Here is a 15,226-nt window from a genome sequence, read left to right on the forward strand (position 1 = left end):
ACTAATTGATGTTTCTCTCTCACATCGATGTTTCTCTCTTCCTTCTTCTCTCTAAAATCCATAAACATATCCTCTGGTGAAGATTAAATAAAATGTAAATTCTGTCAGTAAGGTAAGTTTTAATCAGTTTTTAATCTATAAAATTTTTTCCCCATGAAATGGGAAAAATAATATTTAAAACGTTATATTTAAATTTTAGCAAAACCATGAAAAAAGTGAATAATTCCCCACAAATATTTTAGGATTACTTTATGTGTAGGATTGGTTTATTGTATTACAAGTATAGTCTTCTGTGTATTTTGAATCACTTTGTCGCCTGAGTCCTTAGGAAGCAGAAAGTAAGCAGCAGAGTCAAAATGTCAGGTCAAATAGTCCTGGGGTCAAAAGACAGGCTACAAAGAGTGGAATTGGAATTTCCTACTTTTTTCATATGTATGTGATCTTCTACACACTCATAAATCATTAATCAGTTGTCCTACAGATAGCAATTGAGTGCCTGCTACATGCCATCCACAGTTCTAGGCACCGGAGATAAAAGAGCAAACAAAAGACAGAGCCCTTGCCTCATGGAGGGAATGGACAAAAGCATATAACATATATGTAGGTGGTACAATGTAGTACCTACATATATGGTCCTACATATGTGGAGAAAAATAAAGCAGAATTGAGAAGATGGGCAATGCCCGATTAAGAAATAGGGAAGGCAAGTGAGCAAGTCAAACACTTATATGGAAGAACAGTGCTCGGGGGAGGGACAGCTGGAAGACCCTGTGGTGCGGGACTACTTGTCTAACCTAGAGATATCTAGGACCTATTAAGGCATTGTGGGGACTTTGATTTTCATTCTGTGTGAGATGCGGAGATAATGAATGTTTACAGGCAGGGGAATGGTGCTATTTGAGTGAACGGACTGCCTTAGTTGAGTCTTGGCTTCCTGACCGGCTGGCTGGGTAACTTCAGGCAAGTTATTATTGCTCTGTGTCTCTGGTTTTTTAGCCTGTAAAATGGTATAATAATTTGTAAAGTGCTTTGAATGGTTTCTGGCACATACTAAATGCTTTGGAAATCATTAGTACATGAATAAAAGTATTCTGAAAGGTATCACTCTTATTGTGATGTGGATAGTTTATTGTGTGTTTGCATGACTATTACATGGAAAATACTCTGTGACTAACATTTATTTCAGTGTTTTTGAATATGGATTGTGGTCTGATACATTAAGTATCAAAGAAATAATTAAGGCAAGAAGTACTGTGGAAAAAATGATGAACTCGGAACTAAAAGACCTAAACTTCTGATATTTCTATTTCATTGAGGTTCTGACTTACCTAAAGTCATGTAGTTGGGTTATGTTTAGATTGTGTGATTTTTCATATTTGGAATTTATTTAGATAATATAAGACTTTTTTTCAGTAAATTATTTGAAAGGGAGCAAAGTGCACTGTCTCTGTTCCTTTTTGGGAGGAATATTGTGGCAGTTGGCATGGGGATACAGGGTGCCACTCTAACATCCAGATGTACATGGGAAATCTGGGAAGATGTTTGAGCTGGTAGTCTACTATCCTAAGAGGAAATTCTAGGACACCGTATCCAGGGGTGTTCAACCCACAGCCTATAGGCCCCATTTAGCCCAGAATAGCTATGAATGCTGCCCAACACAAAATTGTAAATTTACTTAAAACATTATGAGATTTTTTTTTGTAATTACATGTTGCAATGTATTTAATCTGTGCCCCTGGACAAGTCCTCTTCAACCAGTGTGGCACAGACATGCCATAAGGTTGGACACTATATCCCAGGGTTAGACATCCTGATTCAGAGACAAAATACAGCATTACCAGGGGGAGATTTCTAGGTATATGAACTTGATTGAGGTAAAGACTCCTATTTCTTCATGGTCTACACTGGCACACAGGTGATTCAGAGGGCATGAGGGTGTGAGGGAGTACTCATTAGTCCTATGTATACAAATATGTGTGCATGTTTGTAACTTGTATAACTTGAGACTATGAGGAATTCAATACTTGGAAATGTTAATATCCCCCCTTTAAAATCTAACTTGAGATCAAGATTCCTAACATGAGGATGCTTTATTTGTTTTCTGGACTTTTCAGGGAAATAGGAAGTATTACATGCCAGTGTCTCCAGGTTGATATAATGAAATTTGAAATGATACCAATCTATTTGAAATTTAACATTCTGATGACCTCATCTGAATGTTGTATGACAATTACTGATACTCAGTTCTCTAGCAGCTATTACCATTAAATTAAATTGCCTTTTTTTTTTTTAAATATAGAGAGCTGTGCTTAAGGATGTTATTCATGTAGTAGGGAGAGTAAATGAAATATTTAATCAGCAGTAAAAAATGTTTAATACTTGGGTATAAAATTTATGAATTTGATTGTATTTTAAATATATAATAATTAAACATACTGAATCTATATAAGGAAAGATGTTCTTATTACTATGTAGAACTGGTCTCTCAAATATTACTCAAATTTGAACAATCTCATTTTTTAACCATTTAGAAACTGTTCTAAATTATCCTACATTTTTTTTATTTTACAGATTAAAAGACATGCCAGACCTCATATTATTGAAAAGGGAGTATATTTAGCCCTGGCTGGGTGTCTCAGTTGGTTGGAGTGTTGTCCCATAAAACCAAAGGTTGCAGGTTCAATCCCTGATCTGGGCACATACCTAGGTTGTGGGTTTGATTCCTGGTCAGAGCATGTGCAGGAAGCAACTAATCAATGTTTCTCTTTCTCTCTCTAAAATCAATAAACATATCCTCAGGTGACGATTAAAAAGGTATAAAAAAAGGGTATTTTTTCGGTACATAACTTTTCATAAATTACAGAAAACTGAATTGGGCTGTTATTTTCAATTCCATGAATTTCTTTTAAGAGACACTAAACACAGGTCGATGTGCACTTAAACACATCAATTAGGTCCTTGACTTAAAAACAACACCTGAGCTTTATATTAGCTTTATTATTGCAAAAATGTAGTGTGTGCATATATTTAGTTAAAGCAACTTACTCAGTTGGTCTTTCATATTAATTACTCATATCAGTGACAACTGGGAAAATTAGTCAGTGTGTACAGAATATAAATTTCTAAAGAATTTAAATCAGGAAAAGTCCAGAAGAGAAAATTAATGATTATTGAATATATTACAGACAAGACGGTAAAATGAACCTGGAAATAAAGAAAACATCTGGTTCCCAGGGACAAAATTATATTGCGTTTTCTTTAGAATATTAAAGAAACTTTTTGAAATATTTGTAGATTTCTTTTAAATTTTATTTTAAAATACTTAGGGACTTCCCAATTCAGAGTACGTCTGGAGACCAGATTATTAAAACCTTTTGAGGAAAAGTTGTCTTTTCAGATTTCCCCAAGGATGTTGTGAAATCTCTTGGGAACAAACTTGCAGAATTACAGAGATGTTCTTCCAGACTTCATTTGGCCCTGACAGCCTGCTTTTTGATGTTTTTCCTGCTGCTGCAAAAAAAATGTAGAACAGCTAACCAATCAATCAACCAAACAAACAAAAATGGTTGTATCTGTAGAAATGTATGATTTGTGAAATTGCCTATAGTGAACCCCTTCGAAAATACCATTTGAGGCATATTCTCTTAGTCTCCCTGCTTGGTAGTGTATGACCTCAACTTTGTCCATAGATCTTCTCTTTTTTTCTTTAGCAAAAATCACATGTACAACTAACTAGGAAATTAAACTATGTGTGATTGTTTATGGACTCAGTTATGCTTTCCCTAAATTCATGTGTTGAAGTCCTAAATCCCATCACTTAAAATTATGCCTGTGTTTGGAGATAGGGCTTTTTTAAAGAGGTAACTATGGTTAAATAAGGCCATTAAGGTAAGCCCTAATTCAATTTGACTAGTGTCCTTATAAGAACAGGAGATTAGGACATACAGAGAGAGACAGCAGGGGAGCATGCGCACAGAAATGGGCCATCTGCAAGCCAAGGAGAGAGACCTCAGGTGAAACGAACCTTCTAATGTATTGAAGAAGGGCTTTCAGCCTCTAGAACCGTGAGAAAAATGCCAGTCATTTGGCATCCTAGCAAACTAATACAGTGAAAATGAAATAACTATTAAACCTTTGAATAAAAAGCATTGAGCCATTTAAAACTCTTACAAAGGTACATATCCTAACATATCAACTGCAGTCTTCTGTATATACTGGTACTTATGTAACAATTCTGCTTTCCTATCATGTTATTTTCATTTAACACGTATAACTGGGGACACTTGTTCACCTGACCATGTCCTTTATTCCACTTGGACTGCATGCTATTCCTTTCATCAACCTCCAAGTGTATTTTGCAGGAAAATATCTGTGAAAAAAACCCCCACCGGATTAGAGTTCTCTATCCATTAAAAAAAAAAAATTGTGGTAAAAAAGACATAAAATTTATCAACTTTATCATTTTTAACCATATAGTTCAGTAGTGTTAAGTCTATCCACATTCTTGTGCAGTGGTCTGAGGAAAATTTTATATATGATTTTTCATATATGGCCTTTATTATAGTGAGGTTATTTCCTTCTATTTTAATTTTTTGAGTGTTTTTTTAAAAATCATGAATGAGCATTGAATCTTGTCAAGTGCTTTTTCTTCATTGATTGAGGTAAAGTGGTTTTTTTACTTTATTTTAATGTTGTTTATTACATTGATTATCTTTGTATGTTGAGCTGTCTTTGCATTGCAGGAATAAATACACTTGATCATGATGTATAATACTTTTAATGCACTGCTGAATTTGATTTGCTAGTATTTTGTTGACGATTTATGCATCAATATTAATCAGAGACATCAGGGTTTTTTTTTTATTTGTTTTCATAGTATGTTTTCTGTCTTTCATATCAGGGTGATACTAACCTCATAAAATGACTTTGGAAGTGCTCTCCCTTTTATTTTTTGGAAGAGTTGAAGAAAGATTCATATTCTTTAAATGTTTAGTAGATTTCACCAATAAAGCCATCTGATCCTGGGTTTTTTGTTGTTGTTGTTGTTGAGTGGTTTTTGAATACTGATTCATTCTCCTTATAGTTATAGGTCTGTTAATATATTCTATTCATAATTTAGTCCTGGTAGGTTGTATGTTTCTAGGAACTTATTTATTTCATCTAGGATGTTCAATTTGTTAGTGTATAATTGTTCATAATAGTCTCTTATCATCTTTTTTTATTTCTTTGGCGTTAGTTATAATGTCCCTTTTTTCATTTCTGGTTTTAGTTAAGTCTCCTCTCTTTTTTCCTTAGGTAATCTGGCTAAGTGTTTATTAATTCAATTTATCTTTGAAAAAATATACTGTATGGGAGTTGTGGGATATGTTACTTAAACTCTTGGAGTTTTCATCTGTTCATCTGTAGAATGCGAATATTGTACTATGCCAGGGTGGTGTCCCCTACTTCATTATTTTATTCAACTCTTTTCTATCACATTGTTGGTGCTTAATAAGTAATACTATAGTTGGCATTATTTTTAATTATTTAAGTAAGAGAAAAGTTCCTCTCCCTCAGTAGATTATGAATGTCTTTCTCATTTTTCAAAAGAACCATGAATAGTAAGCTTCACAGAAATTATTAGCGTTCACTTCTTAGAAATTTTGAATCTTGCTCCTGAGTTGTCTTGTAATTCTAATACAGTTGTCCTTTTGGTTGTGTGGCCCTTCTGTGCACAAGTTTAACTCAGTAAGGATAGATTACATCCAGGAACCTTTCATTATTCATTTCCTTATACACGACCATGGGTTAATTCCTTACTAGTAGAATTTTTTTCTGAGGTAAGTGTTTTCCCAACTGTATTTTCTGTTAAGCAGAGTAATTGCATGGTCATTCCATGTACTGTGGAACATTGTCTTTTATGTAACTGTAAATTTAAAGAGCATGAATAAAATGAAAGCTTATTAATTCCCTATGTATCCATTTTTAATAGATGTGGCTTCAGTTTTTAGGATGGCAGTGAATAAAGTTGCTTTTTTCTTTCAGATTGCTTTTCATGTGTGTTGGTTGGGAAGGCTTTTGTTTGATTTACAGCTTGATTAAACAGCTGACTTTTAATTTTGACCTGATTAAGCTGTATGAAAACAATTATAGGCATGGATGATTCATATTTGAATTTTTCTTATTAAATTCCAACTCCAAAGCTGTATTTGGCTTTGTGAACAAAGGGAAAATTCTCTGATTTCCCTAGTGGAAAACTATATACAGTGAGTTGTATTGGCATTGTTTTTAACCATTGATTTTCTTAAAAATCATGGAGGGCAAAGCATTTACCTTTGGAGAATGAAGCATTATTGCACTTTCTTACACTTATAAAAAGAAATTACAAAACTGTTATTGAATTCAGCTATTCATATCTTAAAACTGATTATCTAGTCTAGGATAATATAACAGATGTTTGGTTGAGAATCAAATCAGCTTCATTTGATTTGAATTTCAGCTTTTGCTGTGTCAAAAAACAGTCCCCAAATTTCAGAGGCTTACAAACATAAACAATTTCTTGCTCATATTACATGAGGGCTGTGGGTTGGCTGTTGCTTTGTTGGTATCAGCTGGGCTTCATGTGTCTTCTAATTCCTGGGCTTTGGCTGGTGAAGAGTGAATAGGGGTGAAGGTACACAAGTAAACTACACAAGTACATTAGACCTTCACATCCCATTGACAAAAGAAGATCACATGGCTCAGCCCCAAGTCAGTGGGGCGGAGAAGTGAACTCTTTCTCTTGGATAGCACAGAAAGGTGGGAGGGAATGGCATGAATAGTAAATTCAATGTACTGCAAGAACCTGTCTTGGAAATACTGTGGACTCTTTTTTTAACAATTGCATAATAAACTCAACATGTCAGTTCATACTAGAAATAAATTAGTTCTTAGAAAAATTTACAAACAAAAGTGATTTTTGTGCTTTAAAATAAATAGATTCCTTTATTTAAAGTGATACTGTATTTTGAGATCCCAAAGTAAAAATGTTGAAGTGGGGGTAGGACCTAATGTCCTACCTGTGGACTGCTTCCTCTTCCCTTCCTTGCTTTCTCTCACTACAGTTTTTTGATAAACACTAAGAGGAATTTGCAGAACATAATTTGAAAATCACCAGTGCAGCATTTCTCAGTGCAGGCACCACAGATGTTCAGGGGTATTAGGTTACAAAAAAAAAAATGTAAGTTTTGTGTGGGTTAAGCAGAGCTGCAGGAATTTTCAGAACCTTATGGTGTTAATGTTCTTTGGGAATCTCCAAGAGGGGTATATATGTAGGTCTCAGGATTGCCCATACTTTTTTGTGAAGCAATTTGGTGCTTTGGCACATATCTTAGGAATGGCTACATTAGACAACTGTTTGTTTATTTAAAAAAAATTATATCTGGGGCCAAAACTCAAGATGGAATAATTGCCTGAGTTTTTCTCATCTAGTTGTAGAAATCACATTAAAATTCAGGTCTCCCCATTCTCTCCCCAAGAATCTTTGGTCATGTTGTTGATTTTGTTCCCCTGACCAGGACATACTTTTGCAGTGATGTAGTGGTTCATAGGATATTTTAACCGTTGAGAACAATAGGCTTGAAGAATGCCTCTGTTCGGGTCCAGTAAGAAAGAACTTGAATGACCATGAGTAACTGGTTTCACAAAGTGAAGGATTGTTATGATCTGATCTGAAGCAACTATTGGAATAAACCACAACATTAACAAATGCTCAGGGATTTTTCCCCCAATGAATTTAAGGCTTTATTCATGAAGAAAATAATAGATATTGAAAAATCCAATTTTCCATCATACCCAAACTCTGCTTTTTTCTTTCTCTTTCTTTTTTTCACAAGTAAATGGCTTCTGTGAATGTGTATAATTTATGTACTAGGTTATTGTTTTAAAAGTTCTCTAAGAGTCATGGTATACCACTTAGGAGATAAATTTGGCCCCAGTTCTTCTCAAGAGCTTCATAGCTATTACACATTAAGAGGGAGTAATCATCATCAATCTTAGGTACCTAAGGAAAATTTGTGATATCAAGTGGTGGTGGAGGTAGAATGGAGGAGAGCCTTAATTCTTATATAATTACCTATGATTTGAAAATCCAAAATTTCAAGTGAGTTAAGATCTAAAAAATGCGTTAGTAAATGGGAAATGTCTAAAAGATTTAGGATGAACACTTGGTAGAAGTTGTTTCATGTCTTAAAATATCCGTAAAGTATAAGAAGTAGAGAAAAGAAGAGTAAAATGAGTCACAAGAAAGAAACTTTTTAATTTAACTTAGATTGTTTCTTAAATATAAAGTACTTCAGATTTTCCTTTTATTGTTCTTGTAGAGTAAGCATTCAATTACTTTTATTTTTAACTTGATAGCTGAAAGAGGCAAGAGAAGTGTCTATAATTTTATGAGCGTTTGCCTAGGCATCAGTGATTTAAATTAAAAAAGAGCAAATATAAAACTTTTTAGGTGTATGTAAATGAGGAACATATGTAAAGAGTAAGCTATGATTAGAATCCAGATTAAAGGATGACACTGATTTTTAAAGCCTATAGTTAAAGTAAAAACTTGTTTTAGGTAAATATAATGATCTCTGATTTAGCTTTTGTGTACCTTTTGATTATTTACCCATTATTAAAAAATAAGTAACATGGAAGGAGATGCTGTATCAATTAATTTCCAATTTTGTAAAAGCTGTCCTAAGCTTTCCTTTTAAGATTTTGTTCTAATATGCTAATATTTTCCTGGACTTGATTTTTTTTCTCTCAAACTAAAAAAATAAAAAACAAATGAAAAAATCCTTAACAAGCCACTTTTAATTGACATATACAAATAGAAAAGTTTTTACAAATCATAAGTGTGTACTTGGTAAAATTTTCACAAATTGAACACATCATTTGAACTATAACTCAGTGGACCCCTTCATATTCCCTTCTATATACTCATAAAATTTTGTATATAAAAGCAACATTAGAGGGCCCATTAACCTCCAGTTGTGTCACCACAAAGTTTAGAATTTTCACCCTTTTTTGGACTTACATTTTAAATTTGATTGTACATTATCCCATGAGTTTGTCTGCTTAATCTGTAAATACTTGAAATTACTTGGATATTTTCCCCAGAGCTAGGTGCCTCTTTTAGCACTCAGAATTCTTCTATCAACATGGAAGCCTCTGATCTTGAACCTAAGTACCTGCTGGAATGGCCAAAAAGTTTGTTTTTTTCTATAAGATGGCCCTAGTAGCATTTTGTGTGGTCTTTAACTTAATTTTAAACAATTTTGTTCAACTGTATTGTAACAGCTGTCATATCAGTGTGTATTTAAAAAAAAAATCCAAATTGGTGAATTTTTGTGTTGCTATTTTAATATTGAAGATGGAAGAAAATATACAGTATTTTTGGCATATTATGCTTTATTATTCCAAGAGAGGTAAAAACACAACTGAAACTCAAAAAGAAATTAGTGCAGTGTATGAAGAAGGTGCTGTGACTGATATTCAATAAGGCATTAATATCTAAAATATATCTTAAGGATCTCATATAACTTATCCCCCCTCCCCCCAAAAAGCAACAATCCATTAAAAAATGAGCAGAGTATCTGAATAGACATTTCTTCAAAGAGGACAAACTGATGACCAAGAGACATATGTAAAGATGCTCAGTGTCACTATCATTAGGAAAATTCAAATTAAAACCACAGTGAGATATCACCTTACACCTGTCAAAATGGCTTTCATCAATAAATCAACAAACAAGTGTTGGCGAGGATGTGGAGAAAAAGGTAACCATCATGCATTGTTGGTGGGATTGGAAATTAATTAATTAATTAATTGTATTAAATTAATTAATACAGCCACCATGGAAAACAGTGTTTAGGTTCCTCAGAAAATAAAAAAGAGAACTACCATATAACCCAGCAATTCCATATTTGTGTATTTGACCTGTTTTTTTTCTTTTTTGTTTTTTTTTTTTTAATCTGAGACACCAAAGGGCCTGTGGTTCTAGGTCCCTTTAAGGGAGGAGCTGTATTGGCCTAGTATTACCTATTTGCACATAAAAGCAAATCCTCCAGAAGATGGCAATAAAGATTAAGCATGTATGAGCAAGCAGAAGCAATGTGCAAAGCACAGAGTCAGATTTTACAGCCTTAGGCAGGACATTTTACAGAGTAGTTATTTAAAGGAAATACTGTATGTAAGTTTTCCATTTAATAATTGTTACTACAAAATTAAAATTTTAAGAAATTGCTTCAAATAAAATGGTTGGATATATTTGTTTTCTTCCTTAGGATAATCCTGGGATGTGCCTCTTCTCTTGTTTTGACGATTGTGACAGGTTTTACAGAAGGCAGATTAATTAGCTTTTGTGAAAAAACAAAACAAAACAAAAACAAAATACATTCCATCACTTGCTCCTGAGATCAGAGTGAGGAAGGCTTCTGGGAACTGATAAACTGATAACCTCAGAACAAAAATAAATGTACAGTATGTAGAGTAAAAACAAAATATTTTGTTATAGGAGGACTTAATAAGATTACTAACATATTGAAGTTCTTCAAAGGAAATATGGTAGATACTATTGGTTATTTTTTCCAACACCCGTTCCTGTACCTTTGGTTCTTGGGCACTTTTACAGTAGAAGATGCAACAGTTAAATACTAATTTCTCTAGCTTCTCTTGATACTAAGCATGTGACGTTTCCAGTTAATGTAACCTGGGGTGGGGAGTGGGGCTGGCTAGAGAACACTAATGTGATGATGAGAACTAAGTAAGCCATCTTGTAACTATGAGTTTACAACAAGGAAAAAAGCCAAGAGACTAATAAAGATGTGACCCTGATAGTGCTGAGTTACTGAGCGCATGTGTGCAACTGCCTGTTTTCAGCAATTCAATGCGTAAGTTCAAGATACTGTTACTCAGGAATTCTGGTACGTGTGGCTGAAAGCATGGTTGAGTACTATTATGTGTTGTAAAAGGTACACACGTTACATTAAATTTCATCCTTACAACATTGTGAGCTAAGTATTATGTAGGAATGAGGTAAAAGAGATGAGGAGAGGTTAAGTCACTTGTTTTTCTGGGATCTTTCCCTTGTTAAACCTGGAATCCAAAATCAAGTTGTCAGATTCCAGCACATAATGCTGATAAATACTCTGATGGAATTCATACAACTTATGTCTGTTTTGTAGTCCAAGTGCAGTAGAACTGTCTTTGTTGGGTTTTTCTTCCCTAAATGGCCCCATGACAAAGATTCTTAATCTTCAGAAAAAACGCACAGCAGAGAAGTGATGATCTAGACTAGGAATTTATTTTATGAGCCAGAAAACAAACAATAATTGGCATGAGTTTACTTAAAATTGCAGGTACATTTTGGAGAAAAGAATCAATCAGAGCAGCTTAAGAAGCTTGTTAAACAGAGAACTCAGCTTGGTTTGTTTAGGTTGTTTGTCCCTAAGCCACTGTAGTTTGTGGTGAAGTCCACTCCTACTCTAGGTGCTTCTTATTAATACGGGTTTGAAAAGCAGAGGAGATAGTGAGGGTTCAAAATCTGAAGAGATGAAATGCAGAGAATGTAGCACTTTCAGTTCATTGGTAGGTGCCTTTAATTTCTGCTCCAATTAAATAACCATGAAATAAATGTTAAAGGCAGCTGCTCTGTTCCTGGGAGATGCATGCAGTAAAGCTTAAAATGAAGGGTGTCTGACTCTTCTTGGAGACTTTAATGCTTTTCACCTCTGGATAAAAAACAAAAAGACTTCACTTGTGCCTAGCAGCTGTTACCATGTTTTCACATACACTGTTCCAAGGAGCTTTTAATTTTTTTTTTCCTATTTGACTGTTCTTTTTAAAACTTTGACTTGGAATTAAGTATTACAATTTAAAGATGCGAATTTGTTGGATGAGTTGGGCAGGGAGGATGTAGGCTGGGCTGTCGGGTGGTGGGATGGCTCCAGGAATATTTTAATACAGAGTTGTTGGTAACAGCTTCAACAGACAATACATTTTAAAAAAAGAATTTTTTGATTTAAAACCTGGGCTAATTATCCTTAAAAATGAAGCCAAGAATGAATTAAGCATTAAAACCTATGTACTGCTATATTTAAATTTCTTATCCTTGCACAATATTCACATGAATATTATGCACAAATGAGGTATCAACATTTGATTTGGTTTGGACATTTTACTGTCTTGCTTTTTTAAAAATTCCCCCTTTTTTTTTTTGTAGGATGAACATTGTAATTGAGTTATCTGCCAAGCCTCTTTAAGTTGTTATGTTTATTTGTAACTTAGCTAAATGCACTTTTGTTAGAAAGAAAATATTTTTAATAAAATCTATGTAATTACACAAATTAAACAGAAGACTTCTTTACATGTCTCCACAAAGGGGACTGAAATGATTGTAAGTATTGTTTGCCTCATTCCCAATAGTAGTTTTTAAAATTAAAAGAAAATGTTTATTGATTTTAGAGAGAGATGAAGAGGGAGAGAGAGAGAAACATTGATGTGAGAAAGAAACATCAGTCGGTTCTCTCATATGTCCTGACCAGGGATTGAATCCTCAGCCTAGGTATATGTCTTGGCCTGGAATCAAATCCCCAATCCTTTGGTGTATGGGACAACATTACATCTGAATCATACTAGCAGGGCCTCCAAAGAGCAGTTTTTAAAAGTAGTTTATAAATGAAAAAAACAAACAAACAAACTAAAACCCTAAGTAATTATTTAAACAGAGTCAGGAATATATAAGAAAGAGTTATTAAATTAAAAAAACTGGCTGAAATATATAATCTCTTTTTAGGAGAGGGCATGACAAATCTAGGTTTAAAAATTAAGCTTTTACATTTTGAATTTGTATAAAAGTTTTAAAATATAGGTATACCATTTTTAAGGTATGGAAGCAGTGGACACATAAATACTGGGATCCTTTGGTTATTTTTTCTTGGAAATATTTGGGAGTTTATTGTATGAAGAGCATATTAAGTTATACCATATACATATGATACAGTCATGATGCATCTGTAGGTGTAGACTCAATTATTTTTCTTCATACTATAGAAGAGAGAGATTCCAATGCAGATATTAAGAAATTTGATATTTTGATGGCTGAAATTTTAAAAGTTTCACGAGAAATGTAAGATTTTATCCAGAAAAAGAAGGGAATTGAGATTTTCACTTGTTTTTGGTCTTTTCAGCCTCATTTCCTCTCATTACTATTGTGCATTAGGTTAAACTATATTCTAGTAATATTTTTGTTTGACTGGAATGCTCTCATTTTATGAAGAATATTTATCAAATGTGGTATTTATGCATTTTACAAAATGAAAAATTGACCATTTTTTTACTGAAAGCCTCTGGAATTTCCTGTTCTACCAGTCTTCTGTTCAGAAAAGTGGCCATGACGTCTGCATTTCATACACTTGTCCTGGAATCAGCCTTGATATTAGTACTTTAGTCTCCTGGGACATCTTCCAAGGTTTCCTGAACAATCTGTACAACCATGCAAAGAATATTGTGGTTTTTCAAATAGATTGCTCCTGACACTTCCCTTACTGACCGAATTGTTAATCACATTGCTTCCACACTGGTAATTTCATTGTAAACTGTCACAGTATGAAGGCTAGGTTTTAGGTTAAACCCTAAGAAAGCTTTAAGAAAAAGATACTTTCTTTCAGTACTGTACTCAAACTTGGAGAAAACACTTGTTCTTTAGTCTTTGCTGTGCTACTGGCAGATCATCACACTTACACATTTTGAAAAATGGCAATAGGTGAAATAACTGTGAATTTGTGAGACAAGAATCCTACAGAATCTAAATATATTAGTGTTTGAATTCATTCAATGAGGTCTCAAGAGAAAATAAAATGATCTTCCAACTTTCCTTCCATATTGTCACGTACCAAAAATTTCTTAAATATTAATTCCATCTTTTTTGTATATTCTCCTAGTTACTAGTTACCCATTTCTAGGAAGTAGCCAGGCTGTGTTAACATAGTTCAGGACTTTTTTTTTTTTCTATAGACAGCAGAAGATGTTCTGTGATGTTTGTTTAACAAATGAGTTACATATCTATGTTTGTACCTAGTATGCTCTGGGAAGTAAAATGGCTTTTTGTAATTTCCGATTGTCCATTGTTCCCCGGAGAAGATAGAATGTCCAGTTTATTTGTTAAGACTGCACGAGATATTGACTCACACTGGTCAGAATGGCTATTGGTAAACAACAAACAAGTGTTGACGAGGATGTAGAGAAAGGGGAACTCTTTTGCACTGTTGGTGGGAATGCAGATTGATGCAGCCACTGTGGAAAGCAGTATGGAGATACCTGAAAAAGTTAAAAATGGATCGGCTGTTTGACCCAACAATCCCACTTCTGAGAGAATATCTTAAGAAACCCAAACAGTAATTCGAAAGAACATAAACACCCCTATATTCATTGCAGCATTATTTACATTTGCCAAAATGCGGAAGCAGTCCAAGTGTCTATCAGTAGGTGAGTGGATAAAAACAACTATGGGACATTTACACAATGGAATACTACTCGGCCATTTAAAAAAAGGAAAATTTTACCCATTGAGACAGCATTTATAGACCCGGAGAACATTATGCCAAGTGTAATAAACAAGTCAGAGAAAAATGAGTACCATATGATTCACTCATATGTGGAATCTAATGAACATTCTGAACTAACAAGCAAAATAAAGACAGATTCATAGATGGAGAGCAGGCTGATAGCTAAGGGCAGGAGCAGAGGTGTAGTTAAGTAGTTGGAGGGACTGAGCAAAAAGGAAAAAGGACTCAGACATGGACAACAGTCTGGTGATGGGGGAGGGTGGTATAAGGAAGATAAATGGTAATGGAAAATATACAATGAAAATATACAAAAAAAGAGTTGATGTGCCTTAATAATTAGTGAAATTTGAATATGGACTATGGATTAGCTTTAACAGCATCAATGTTAAATTTCTTAATATTGTTCATTGTATCAGAGCTGTGTAAGAGAATGTTTTTTTTCTCAAGAGATACATGCCGAGGCATTAGAAGGGTAATGAGGTACAGTGTCTATGATTTACTCTCAAACAGTTCTGGAAAATTTATTTTTATATGTATATGTAGTTATATGTATGGAGAATGAGTGAGCAGGCAAATGTGGCACATAGTTAACAATTGATGAATCTGGGTGAAGACTTTAAGAATACTTTGCATACTTCTTGCAGCATTTCTGGAAA

The sequence above is a fragment of the Pteronotus mesoamericanus genome, unplaced genomic scaffold (genome assembly GCF_021234165.1).
Source record: "Pteronotus mesoamericanus isolate MK-2021 breed Mesoamerican mustached bat unplaced genomic scaffold, CSHL_Meso_final scaffold_85, whole genome shotgun sequence".
NCBI lineage: Eukaryota > Metazoa > Chordata > Mammalia > Chiroptera > Mormoopidae > Pteronotus > Pteronotus mesoamericanus.